This window comes from Mustela erminea, chromosome 14 (genome assembly GCF_009829155.1).
Source record: "Mustela erminea isolate mMusErm1 chromosome 14, mMusErm1.Pri, whole genome shotgun sequence".
NCBI classification, from domain to species: domain Eukaryota; kingdom Metazoa; phylum Chordata; class Mammalia; order Carnivora; family Mustelidae; genus Mustela; species Mustela erminea.
The window spans coordinates 9,038,056-9,051,261 of record NC_045627.1 but is presented as its reverse complement, the minus strand read 5'-3'; the positions used below and the strand labels follow the sequence as shown (position 1 = coordinate 9,051,261).

Below are 13,206 nucleotides of genomic sequence, written 5' to 3'. Positions count from 1 at the left end.
TTTTAGGTGTGTGTTTTAGTAACAGTTACCTTGTTTTAAGTGTTGTGTTTTCGTAACAGTTACCTGGAACTGAGAGCAGTAACTTTTCTAGACAACAAAATGTCTACCTAGGCAACATGGAGTCACTATGGCTAAGTAGGCCCAAGCAGGCCCAGGGGGTTAACATGTTTTAATGAGGAATTGATCCCAACAGGCAGACCACAGTGATCCAGGGTAATCAGTAGGATGAAATAGGCTTTGTGACAGTCCTGGGCATTGGGCAGTATCTAAATTTTTGCAGTCTGGTGAGTGACTCTCCTCTTTCAATTGTGGTAAAATACACGACACAAAATTCACACTTGAACCTTTTTAAATTGTAGAACTGTTACACTTAACACACTCACAATGTTGTGCAACCGTAACCACCCTCTCCTTCCAGAATAGTTTCATCACATCAAAAGGAAACCTTATACCTTTAATGAGCAGTGCCATAATTAATGAGCAAATTACTCTGCCATCTCCCCAGCCTCTAGCAACCACTAATCTGCTTTCTGTTTATGGATTTGTCTATTCTGGATATCCCATATAAATGGAATCATACAATATGAAATCTGTAATGTGTGGCTTCTCTCACTTGCTTAATGTTTTGATACCCATCCATGTCATAGCATGTACCACTACTACCTTTTTAATGGCTGAATGATACTCCACTGATGTGTCGTCCACCTTTTGTGTATCCATCAGTTGGTGGGCATTTGGAGTGATTCCATGTTTGGGTATTGAGAACAGTGCTGATATGAACATTCATGTACAAGTTTTTGTTTGAAGACCTATTTCACTTCTTTTCTGGAAGTAAAATTAATGGGTCGTTCTGCATTTATTGTGAAACCACCAAACTCTTCTACAGCAAGGTCCCTTGCAAGTCCATATGAATTTTAGGTTAACCTTTCTATTTCTGCAAAGAAAAGGCTATTGAGATTTTAGTAAGGATTGCATTGAATCTGTGCATCATTTTGGGGAATTTTGACATTTTAACGGTATTAGGTTTTACAGTCCGTGGACGTGAGGTGTTTTTCCATTTGCTTAGGTCTTCTTCAGTTTCTTTCAGCAGTGTTTTGTAGTTTTTCAGTGTGCAAAGCTTACGCATCCTTGCTTAAATTTATTCTTAAGTATTCTTTTAGATGTTATTATAATGAAACCGTTTTCTTAATTCAACTCTAATTTCTCTTTCAACTTAGTTGAAAGCAAGTAAGTGAAAACTGCTTGATTCAAAAAGGAGATGTTATCCATTCTCACTCACCATCCATTCCTTCCTTTCATGTCTTGGGGGGTTTTGGGTCATGGGGGATGTTGCACCTTAGTAAGATTTTCCGTATTCTTCGTGAGCATAACTTTTTGGTAAGGAATATGTAACTAGACATTTTTGGCCTAATATGAAATGTGCTGTCCTTTATATTGAGAATTTAATATGTTCTCATTTTGTTGTTACTGATACATGGTTTTAGCTCCTTCATCTTTCATTGTAATTTTATTCTCCACACTTTGTTTTTATGTCTTTAAGAAAGTTTGCTGAGGTGAAATTCACATACAAAATTAACTATTTTAAAGTGACCAAATGAGTTCAGTGGCACTTAGTACATTGAGAGTGTTATGCAACCACTACCTTAATTGAGTTTCAGAATATTCCCATCATTCTAAATAAAGCCTGTTACTCATTAAGGAGTTTCTCCCCATTCTCTTATTCACCCAGTCCCTGGCAGAAAGCTGTTTGTGTTCTGTCTCTATGGACTGAACTATTCTGAGTATTTCCTACAAATGGAGTCATTCAGTATATGGGCATTTGTGTCTAGCTTCCTTCACTTAGCATGTTGTCAAGGTTCATCCATGTTGAAGTACTTACCAGTACATTTTCACTTTTTTTTTCTTATTTATTGTGGTAAAATACAACATAACATAAAATTTACCATCTTAAACAATTTTAAGTGTATGCTTCAGTGGTGTTAAGTGTATTCACATTCTTGTGCTTCTGTCACTCCGTTCATCCCCATAGTCTTTCATCTTGTAAAACTGAAATTCTGTACCCAAATTAAACAATAGCTCCCCTCTGGGAACTCCTATGATACTTCCTGATTCTGTAATTCTGACTACCCTAAGTACCTCATATAAGTGGAATCCTGTAGTATTTGTCCTTGTGTGACTGCCTTATTTCACTTAACATGAATTTTGAAGATTCATCCATGTTGTAGCATACTGCAGGCTTTTTTCCATTTTTAAGGCTGAGTGATATCCCATTGTATGTATATATACATCTTGCTTATCCATTCATCTGCCCATGGACACTTGAGTTGTTCCTTGTTTTAGCTATTATGAATAACAATGCTGCTATGAAAATGAGTGTACAGACATCTTTTTGAGACCTTCTTTTAGATTTGTTCTTTTTCAAGATTGTTGTGGATATTCAGGTTTCTTTAGATTCTGTATGAATTTTAGTATGAAATATTTTTTAAGATTTTATCTATTTATTTGACAGAGATCACAAGTAGGCAGAGAGGCAGGCAGAGAGAGAAAGAGGGAAACAGGCTTCCCACTGAGCAGAGAGCCTGATGCAGGGCTTGATCCCAGGACTCTTGGGTCATGACCTGAGCCAAAGGCAGAGGCTTTAACCCACTGAGTCACCCAGGCGCCCTAGGATGAATGTTTTTGATTTCTGCAAAAAATATTATTGGGATTTTGCTAGAGATTCATTGAATCTGTTGATTGCCTTGAGTAATATTGACATTTTAACAATAAGTTTCCTAATCCATGCACATGGGATGTGTTTCCATTTATTTATGTCATTTTTTATGTCTTTTAGCACTGTTTTATAGTTTTCATTGTGCAAATCTTTTACATCTTTGATTACATTAATTCCTAAAATTTCTTTTGATGCTTTTGTAAATGAATTTGCTTTTGTAATTTCCTTTTCAGATTATTCATTGTTCCTGTATAGAAATGCAACTGATTTTTGTATGTTGTCATATCTTGCTATTTTGTTGAATTCATTTCATTGATCTAACAGCTTTTCTTGTGGAGTCTTCAGGTTTTTCTACATATAAGATTATATCATTTGCACAGATGATTTTACTTTTTCCTTTTCAACTTGAATACTTTTATTTCTTTTTCTTGTCTAATTCTGTGACTAGAACTTCCAATATTATGCTGAATAGAAGTGATGAAAGCAGGCAGCCTTGCCTTGCTCCTGATCTTAGAAGAATAGCTTTCAGCCTTTCGTCATTGAGTATAATTTTTCCTGTATTTTCTGCATACATGGCTTTTATTATATGGGGTTAGTCAGTTTAGATGGTCATGTGTTTTTTTCCTTCATTGTTTGATGTGGTGTATTATACTGATTGATTTTTGTGTGTTGAACCATCCTTGGATTCCAAGAATAGATCTACTTGGTCATGGCATATAATCCATTTTATTTTGTTTTATTTTATTTTTTAATTGAAGTGTAACATACAGTTTTATTTAGTTTAAGTTGTACAACATACTGACTCAACAATTGTATACATTAGTCAGTGCTTACCGCAGTAAGTGTAGTCACCAACTGTTGCCATACATGATTACAGTATTATTGACTTTATTTACTGCTCTATACTTTTCATCTCCATAATTTATGTATTTTATAACTCTTCTTATATCTATTTTATATCTTTTGTGAGTTTGTAACTCTTAATCCATTTTCTCAGCAGTCTCCTCCCCACCTCCCCTCTGGCACCACTATTTGTTCTCTGTATTTATGGATCTGTATTTTGTTTATTGGTTCCTTTGTTTTCTTTTTCAGATTCCACATGTTAATGAAATCATATGGTATTTGTCTTTTTCTGTCTGACTTATTTCACTTAGCATAATACCTTTTAGGTCCTCCTATCTTGTCACAAGATCTCATTCTTAAGGCTGAGTAATATTCTATTGTCTCTATACCATATCTTCTTTATTCATTCATCTATCAGTAGACACTTGGGTTCCTTCCATATCTTGGCTATTGTAAATAAAGCTGCAGTAAACATACATATGCTGCATATATCTTTTCAAATTAGTTTTGTTTGTTTGTTTTTTCCCTTTGGATAAATACCCAAAGAAAGTGGAATTATTGGATCATATGATTTTTCTATTTTTAATATTTTGAGGAAACTCCATACTGTTTTCCACATTGGCTGCACCAATTCCATTCCCACCAAAAATACACAGGCATCTCATTTTCTCCACATCCTCACCAACACTTGTTATTTCTTTCTGATAGTAAGCACTCTGACTGGTGTAAGGTGTTTTCAGTTTACATTTCCTTGATGATAAGTGATGTTGACCATCTTCTTATGTGTCCGTTGGCCATCTGTTATGTCTTCTTTAATCAGTGGCTTTTTTCATTTGTTTATTTTGTTTTATTTTGGTGTTGTGTTGTATATGCCCTTTATATGTTTTGTATATTAAAACCTTATTGGATATATCATTTGCAGATACTTTCTTCCATTCGCTGGGTAAATTTTTTGTTTCATTGATGGGTTCATTTGTACAAAATCTTTTTATTTTTATAGTTGCAATTATTTATTTTTGCTTTGTTTCCCTTGCCTTAGGAGACATATCTAGAAAAATCTTTCTATGGTCAATGTCAAAGAAATTACTTGCTATGTTTTCTAATAGGAGTTTTATAACCTTTAATCCCTTTTGAGTGTATTTTTGTGTATGGTGTGAGAAGGTGTCCCAGTTTCGTTATTTTGTACGTAGCTGTTCAGATTTCCCAGCACCAGTTGTTAAAGAGATGATCTTTTCCTCAGTCTTTATTCTTGCTTCCTTTGTTGTAGATTAATTGACCATATAGATATGGGTTTATTTCGGGGGTCTCTGTTATGTTCCATTGATCTTTGTGTCTTGTTTTGTGCCAGTACCATGTATTTTGATTACTATAGCTTTGTAGTATATTATAATCCTTCTGTTTGAAAATATTTTGTTGAGGATTTATTTATTTATTTATTTATTTATTTTTATTTCCAGCATAACAGTATTCATTATTTTTGCACCACACCCCGTGCTCCATGCAATCCGTGCCCTCTATAATACCCACCACCTAGTACCCCAACCTCCCACCCCCCGTCCCTTCAAAACCCTCAGATTGTTTTTCAGAGTCCATAGTCTCTCATGGTTCACCTCCCCTTCCAATTTCCCCCAACTCCCTTCTCCACTCTAAGTCCCCATGTCCTCCATGCTATTTGTTATGCTCCACAAATAAGTGAAACCATATGATAATTGACTCTCTCTGCTTGACTTATTTCACTCAGCATAATCTCTTCCAGTCCCGTCCATGTTGCTACAAAAGTTGGGTATTCATCCTTTCTGATGGAGGCATAATACTCTATCCCCAGGGGTACAGGTCTGTGAATCACCAGGTTTACACACTTCACAGCACTCACCAAAGCACATACCCTCCCCAATGTCCATAATCCCACCCCCTTCTCCCAAACCCCCTCCCCCCAGCAACCCTCAGTTTGTTTTGTGAGATTAAAAGTCACTTATGGTTTGTCTCCCTCCCAATCCCATCTTGTTTCATTGATTCTTCTCCTACCCACTTAAGCCCCCATGTTGCATCACCACTTCCTCATATCAAGGAGATCATATGATAGTTGTCTTTCTCTGCTTGACTTATTTCGCTAAGCATGATACGCTCTAGTTCCATCCATGTTGTCGCAAATGGCAAGATTTCATTTCTTTTGATGGCTGCATAGTATTCCATTGTGTATATATACCACCTCTTCTTGATCCATTCATCTGTTGATGGACATCTAGGTTCTTTCCATAGTTTGGCTATTGTGGACATTGCTGCTATAAACATTCGGGTGCACGTGCCCCTTTGGATCACTACGTTTGTATCTTTAGGGTAAATGCCCAATAGTGCAATTGCTGGGTCATAGGGCAGTTCTATTTTCAACATTTTGAGGAACCTCCATGCTGTTTTCCAGAGTGGCTGCACCAGCTTGCATTCCCACCAACAGTGTAGGAGGGTTCCCCTTTCTCCGCATCCTCGCCAGCATCTGTCATTTCCTGACTTGTTGATTTTAGCCATTCTGACTGGTGTGAGGTGATATCTCATTGTGGTTTTGATTTGTATTTCCCTGATGCCGAGTGATATGGAGCACTTTTTCATGTGTCTGTTGGCCATCTGGATGTCTTCTTTGCAGAAATGTCTGTTCATGTCCTCTGCCCATTTCTTGATTGGATTATTTGTTCTTTGGGTGTTGAGTTTGCTAAGTTCTTTATAGATTCTGGACACTAGTCCTTTATCTGATATGTCGTTTGCAAATATCTTCTCCCATTCTGTCAGTTGTCTTTTGATTTTGTTCACTGTTTCCTTTGCTGTGCAAAAGCTTTTGATCTTGATGAAATCCCAATAGTTCATTTTTGCCCTTGCTTCCCTTGCCTTTTGCGTTGTTCCTAGGAAGATGTTGCTGCGGTTGAGGTCAAAGAGGTTGCTGCCTGTGTTCTCCTCAAGGATTTTGATGGATTCCTTTCGCACATTGAGGTCCTTCATCCATTTTGAGTCTATTTTTGTGTGTGGTGTAAGGAAATGGTCCAATTTCATTTTTCTGCATGTGGCTGTCCAATTTTCCCAGGACCATTTATTGAAGAGGCTGTCTTTTTGCCATTGGACATTCTTTCCTGCTTTGTCGAAGATTAGTTGACCATAGAGTTGAGGGTCTATTTCTGGGCTCTCTATTCTGTTCCATTGATCTATGTGTCTGTTTTTGTGCCAGTACCATGCTGTCTTGATGACGACAGCTTTGTAATAGAGCTTGAAGTCCGGAATTGTGATGCCACCAACGTTGGCTTTCTTTTTCAATATCCCTTTGGCTATTCGAGGTCTTTTCTGGTTCCATATAAATTTTAGCATTATTTGTTCCATTTCTTTGAAAAAGATGGATGGTACTTTGATAGGAATTGCATTAAATGTGTAGATTGCTTTAGGTAGCATAGACATTTTCACAATATTTATTCTTCCAATCCAGGAGCATGGAACATTTTTCCATTTCTTTGTGTCTTCCTCAATTTCTTTCATGAGTACTTTATAGTTTTCTGAGTATAGATTCTCTGTCTCTTTGGTTAGGTTTATTCCTAGGTATCTTATGGTTTTGGGTGCAATTGTAAATGGGATTGACTCCTTAATTTCTCTTTCTTCTGTCTTGCTGTTGGTGTAGAGAAATGCAACTGATTTCTGTGCATTGATTTTATATCCTGACACTTTACTGAATTCCTGTATAAGTTCTAGCAGTTTTGGAGTGGAGTCTTTTGGGTTTTCCACATATAGTATCATATCATCTGCGAAGAGTGATAATTTGACTTCTTTTTTGCCGATTTGGATGCCTTTAATTTCCTTTTGTTGTCTGATTGCTGAGGCTAGGACCTCTAGTACTATGTTGAATAGCAGTGGTGATAATGGACATCCCTGCCGTGTTCCTGACCTTAGCGGAAAAGCTTTCAGTTTTTCTCCATTGAGAATGATATTTGCGGTGGGTTTTTCATAGATGGCTTTGATGATATTGAGGTATGTGCCCTCTATCCCTACACTTTGAAGAGTTTTGATCAGGAAGGGATGCTGTACTTTGTCAAATGCTTTTTCAGCATCTATTGAGAGTATCATATGGTTCTTGTTCTTTCTTTTATTGATGTGTTGTATCACATTGACTGATTTGCGGATGTTGAACCAACCTTGCAGCCCTGGAATAAATCCCACTTGGTCGTGGTGAATAATCTTTTTAATGTACTGTTGAATCCTATTGGCTAGTATTTTGTTGAGTATTTTCGCATCTGTGTTCATCAAGGATATTGGTCTATAGCTCTCTTTTTTGGTGGGATCCTTGTCTGGTTTTAGGATCAAGGTGATGCTGGCCTCATAAAATGAGTTTGGAAGTTTTCCTTCCATTTCTATTTTTTGGAACAGTTTCAGGAGAATAGGAATTAGTTCTTCTTTAAATGTTTGGTAGAATTCCCCCGGGAAGCCGTCTGGCCCTGGGCTTTTGTTTGTTTGGAGATTTTTAATGACTGTTTCAATCTCCTTACTGGTTATGGGTCTGTTCAGGCTTTCTATTTCTTCCTGGTTCAGTTGTGGTAGTTTATATGTTTCTAGGAATGCATCCATTTCTTCCAGATTGTCAGATTTATTGGCGTAGAGTTGCTCATAGTATGTTCTTATAATAGTTTGTATTTCTTTGGTGTTAGTTGTGATCTCTCCTCTTTCATTCATGATTTTATTTATTTGGGTCCTTTCTCTTTTCTTTTTGATAAGTCGGGCCAGGGGTTTATCAATTTTATTAATTCTTTCAAAGAACCAGCTCCTAGTTTCGTTGATTTGTTCTATTGTTTTTTTGGTTTCTATTTCATTGATTTCTGCTCTGATCTTTATGATTTCTCTTCTCCTGCTGGGCTTAGGGTTTCTTTCTTGTTCTTTCTCCAGCTCCTTTAGGTGTAGGGTTAGGTTGTGTACCTGAGACCTTTCTTGTTTCTTGAGAAAGGCTTGTACCGCTATATATTTTCCTCTCAGGACTGCCTTTGTTGTGTCCCACAGATTTTGAACCGTTGTATTTTCATTATCATTTGTTTCCATGATTTTTTTCAATTCTTCTTTAATTTCCCGGTTGACCCATTCATTCTTTAGAAGGATGCTGTTTAGTCTCCATGTATTTGGGTTCTTTCCAAACTTCCTTTTCTGGTTGAGTTCTAGCTTTAGAGCATTGTGGTCTGAAAATATGCAGGGAATGATCCCAATCTTTTGATACCGGTTGAGTCCTGATTTAGGACCGAGGATGTGATCTATTCTGGAGAATGTTCCATGTGCACTAGAGAAGAATGTGTATTCTGTTGCTTTGGGATGAAATATTCTGAATATATCTGTGATGTCCATCTGGTCCAGTGTGTCATTTAAGGCCTTTATTTCCTTGCTGATCTTTTGCTTGGATGATCTGTCCATTTCAGTAAGGGGAGTGTTAAAGTCCCCTACTATTATTGTATTATTGTTGATGTGTTTCTTTGATTTTGTTATTAATTGGTTTATATAGTTGGCTGCTCCCACGTTGGGGGCATAGATATTTAAAATTGTTAAATCTTCTTGTTGTACAGACCCTTTGAGTATGATATAATGTCCTTCCTCATCTCTTATTATAGTCTTTGGCTTAAAATCTAATTGATCTGATATAAGGATTGCCACTCCTGCTTTCTTCTGATGTCCATTAGCATGGTAAATTCTTTTCCACCCCCTCACTTTAAATCTGGAGGTGTCTTCGGGCTTAAAATGAGTTTCTTGGAGGCAACATATAGATGGGTTTTGTTTTTTTATCCATTCTGATACCCTGTGTCTTTTGACAGGGGCATTTAGCCCATTAACATTCAGGGTAACTATTGAGAGATATGAATTTAGTGCCATTGTATTTCCTGTAAGTTGACTGTTACTGTATATGGTCTCTGTTCCTTTCTGATCTACCACTTGTAGGCTCTTTCTTTGCTTAGAGGACCCCTTTCAATATTTCCTGTAGAGCTGGTTTGGTATTTGCAAATTCTTTCAGTTTTTGTTTGTCCTGGAAGCTTTTAATCTCTCCTTCTATTTTCAATGATAGCCTAGCTGGATATAGTATTCTTGGCTGCATGTTTTTCTCGTTTAGTGCTCTGAAAATATCATGCCAGCTCTTTCTGGCCTGCCAGGTCTCTGTGGATAAGTCAGCTGCCAATCTAATATTTTTACCATTGTATGTTACAGACTTCTTTTCCCGGGCTGCTTTCAGGATTTTCTCTTTGTCACTGAGACTTGTAAATTTTACTATTAGGTGACGGGGTGTGGGCCTATTCCTATTGATTTTGAGGGGCGTTCTCTGAACCTCCTGAATTTTGATGCTTGTTCCCTTTGCCATATTGGGGAAATTCTCCCCAATAATTCTCTCCAGTATACCTTCTGCTCCCCTCTCTCTTTCTTCTTCTTCTGGAATCCCAATTATTCTAATGTTGTTTCGTCTTATGGTGTCACTTATCTCTCGAATTCTCCCCTCGTGGTCCAGAAGCTGTTTGTCCCTCTTTTGCTCAGCTTCTTTATTCTCTGTCATTTGGTCTTCTATATCACTAATTCTTTCTTCTGCCTCATTTATCCTAGCAGTGAGAGCCTCCATTTTTGATTGCACTTCATTAATAGCTTTTTTTATTTCAACTTGGTTAGATTTTAGTTCTTTTATTTCTCCAGAAAGGGCTTTTATATCTCTCGAGAGGGTTTCTCTAATATCTTCCATGCCTTTTTCGATCCCGGCTAGAACCTTGAGAATTGTCATTCTGAACTCTAGATCTGACATATTACCAATGTCTGTATTGATTAGGTCCCTAGCCTTCGGTACTGCCTCTTGTTCTTTTTTTTGTGTTGAATTTTTCCGTCTTGTCATTTTGTCCAGATAAGAGTATATGAAGGGTCAAGTAAAATACTTAAAGGGTGGCAACAACCCCAGGAAAAAATGCTTTAACCAAATTAGAAGGGATCCAAAATCGTGAGGGGGGAGAAAGGGGATAAAAAGAGGTTCAAAAAGGAAGAAAGAAAAAAAAATAAAAAAGAAAAAAAGAAAAAAGAAAAGAAAAGAATTAAAAAAAAAAGGAAAACACCTAAGAAAAATGTAAAAAAGAAAAAATATATATATTAGATAAACTAGTAAAAAATCGTTAAAAAGGAAAAAGGTAACAATTAAAAAAAAAAAAAATTTTACCCGAAGGCGAGAAAAAAAAAAACAAAAAATGAAAAAGAAAAAAATTAAATTAACTGCAAGACTAAAAAAAAAATCACAGGGAAAAAGCCACGAGTTCCGTGCTTGGCTTTCTCCTCCTCTGGAATTCTGCTGCTCTCCTTGGTATTGAAACCGCACTCCTTGGTAGGTGAACTTGGTCTCGGCTGGATTTCTTGTTGATCTTCTGGGGGAAGGGGCCTGTTGTAGTGATTCTCAAGTGTCTTTGCCCCAGGCGGAATTACACCGCCCTTACCCGGTGCCGGGGTGAGTAATCCGCTCGGGTTTGCTTTCAGGAGCTTTTGTTCCCTGAGCGCTTTCCGTAGAGTTCCGGAGGACGGGAAAACAAATGGCGGCCTCCTGGTCTCCGGCCCGGAGGAGCCGAGAGCCCAGGGCCGCACTCCTCAGTGCGCCCTCAGAGAACAGCGCCCAGTTATTCCCGTCTGCCTGACCTCCGGCTGCGCTCCGAGCTCTCCGAGCCTGCGACCAGTTCAAGGTAACACCGAGCTGTGAGCTTACTGTCGGCTCTGTCTCTGTAGCCAGCTTTCCCGTTCCAATACCCGCAAGGTCTGCGACACTCAGACACCCCCGATCCTTCTGTGACCCTGCGGGACCTGAGGCCACGCTGAACCCGTGTGGGCTTCGCCCCGGTTTAGCCTCTGGAGCGATGTCCCTCAGCAGAACAGACTTTTAAAAGTCCTGATTTTGTGCACCGTTGCTCCGCCGCTTGCCGGGAGCTGGCCCCTTCCCCCGGGGTCTATCTTCCCGTCGCTTTGGATTCACTTCTCCGCCAGTCCTACCTTTCAGAAAGTGGTTGTTTTTCTGTTTCCAGAATTGCTGTTCTTCTTCTCTTCGATCTGCCGATGGATTTTCAGGTGTTTGCAATCTTTAGATAAGCTATCTAGCTGATCTCCGGCTAGCTGAAGCAGTCTCAGCCTGCTACTTCTCCGCCATCTTGACTCCTCCCTTCTGTTGAGGATTTTTTACATTAGTGTTCATAAAGGATATTGGTCAGTAGTTTTCTCTTTAAAATAATTTATTTAAACAACAACAAAAAAGAATTCACTCATTTCATCCACTCTACTCCCCACCTTTGGCAACTACCAGTTTGTTTTCTGTATTGAGAGTATTTTCTTTAAGATTCCACATATCAGAGAGATCACATGGTACTTGTCTTTTTCTCTTTCTGACTTATTTCACTTAGTATAATGCCACAAAGTCCAGCCATGTTGCTATAAATGGCAAGGTTTCATTCTGTTTTATGGTTGAATAATATTCCATTGTATAGATATACCACAGTTTCTTTATGCATTCATCTATCAATGGACAGTTAGGTTGTTCCCATATCTTAGATATTTTAAATAATGCTGCAATAAACATAGGAATGTATATAACCTTTTGAGATAATGTTTTTATTTTCTTTGGTTAAATACCCAGAAGTGGAATTGCTGGATGATATGATCTAGTTTTAGTTTTTGGAAGAGCCTTCATACCATTTTTCTAGCATCAATTAACATTTCCACCAACAGCACACAAGGTTTCCTTTTTTTTTTTAACATCCTCACCAGCTCCTGTTGTTATTTCTTGTGTTTTTGATAGCTATTCTAACAGGTGTAAGGTAATATCACTTTGGTCTTGACTTGCATCTCCCTAATAATTAATGATGTTGAGCATCTTTTAAATAAACCTGTTAGTTGTATGTATGTCTTCTTTGAATTAAGACTATTCAGATCTTCTGCCCAATTTTTCATCAGATTTTTTTAATTTTAAAAAATGAGTTGATAAGTTCTTTATATATTTTGAATATCATTCCCTTATTAGATACATTACTTGGAAATATTTTATCCTATTCAGTAAGTTGCCTTTCCATTTTGTTGATGATTTTTCTTTGGTGTATAAAAATTTTAGTTATGATGTAGTCCCATTTATTTATTCTTTCTTTTGTTGCTTTTGCTTTTGGTGTCAAATCTAAAATCATTGCCTAGACCTGTGTCAAGGAGCTTACCACCTGTGTTTTTTTCTAGAGTTTTATGTTTACATATTTTCCTGTTTCTTTGTATGCCTTGTGATTTTTTTGATTGACCACTGGGCATTTGACTCTAATAATGTGGTAACTCTGAAAATCAGATTCTTCCCATTCTGCAATGTTTTCCTTATTTTCTTACTGATTTTGTTTATTTTCATTTATCTTTTGATTGTTGTAGGCTGTCTCTGTGCCAAGGATCTGCCTGATGTGTAAACTTAATGTCTTAGTGTTTTCTGAGCCTGTCCTTGGGTATTCACCCTTACTTTCTGATTCTCCTATTATATGCAGTTATTTTTTAATGTCTTGGTCTTCAGTGTTTGGTTCCTAAAGGGGGAAAGGCAAAGAATGAAGGAGGAGAAAATGAAAAGGGGAAAACACAAACTTAAGGGGACTTGCAGCAACTGGGGAAATTCACTAACAGTG

General features: G+C 37.5%; 1 protein-coding gene across 8 annotated transcripts in view; it reads left to right on the top strand.

Moving 5' to 3' along the window:
* The window catches only part of LOC116573399, a 56,654-nt gene that overhangs the window by 9,547 nt on the left and 33,901 nt on the right, over positions 1–13,206 (top strand). The gene's annotated exons all lie outside the window — the stretch shown is intronic.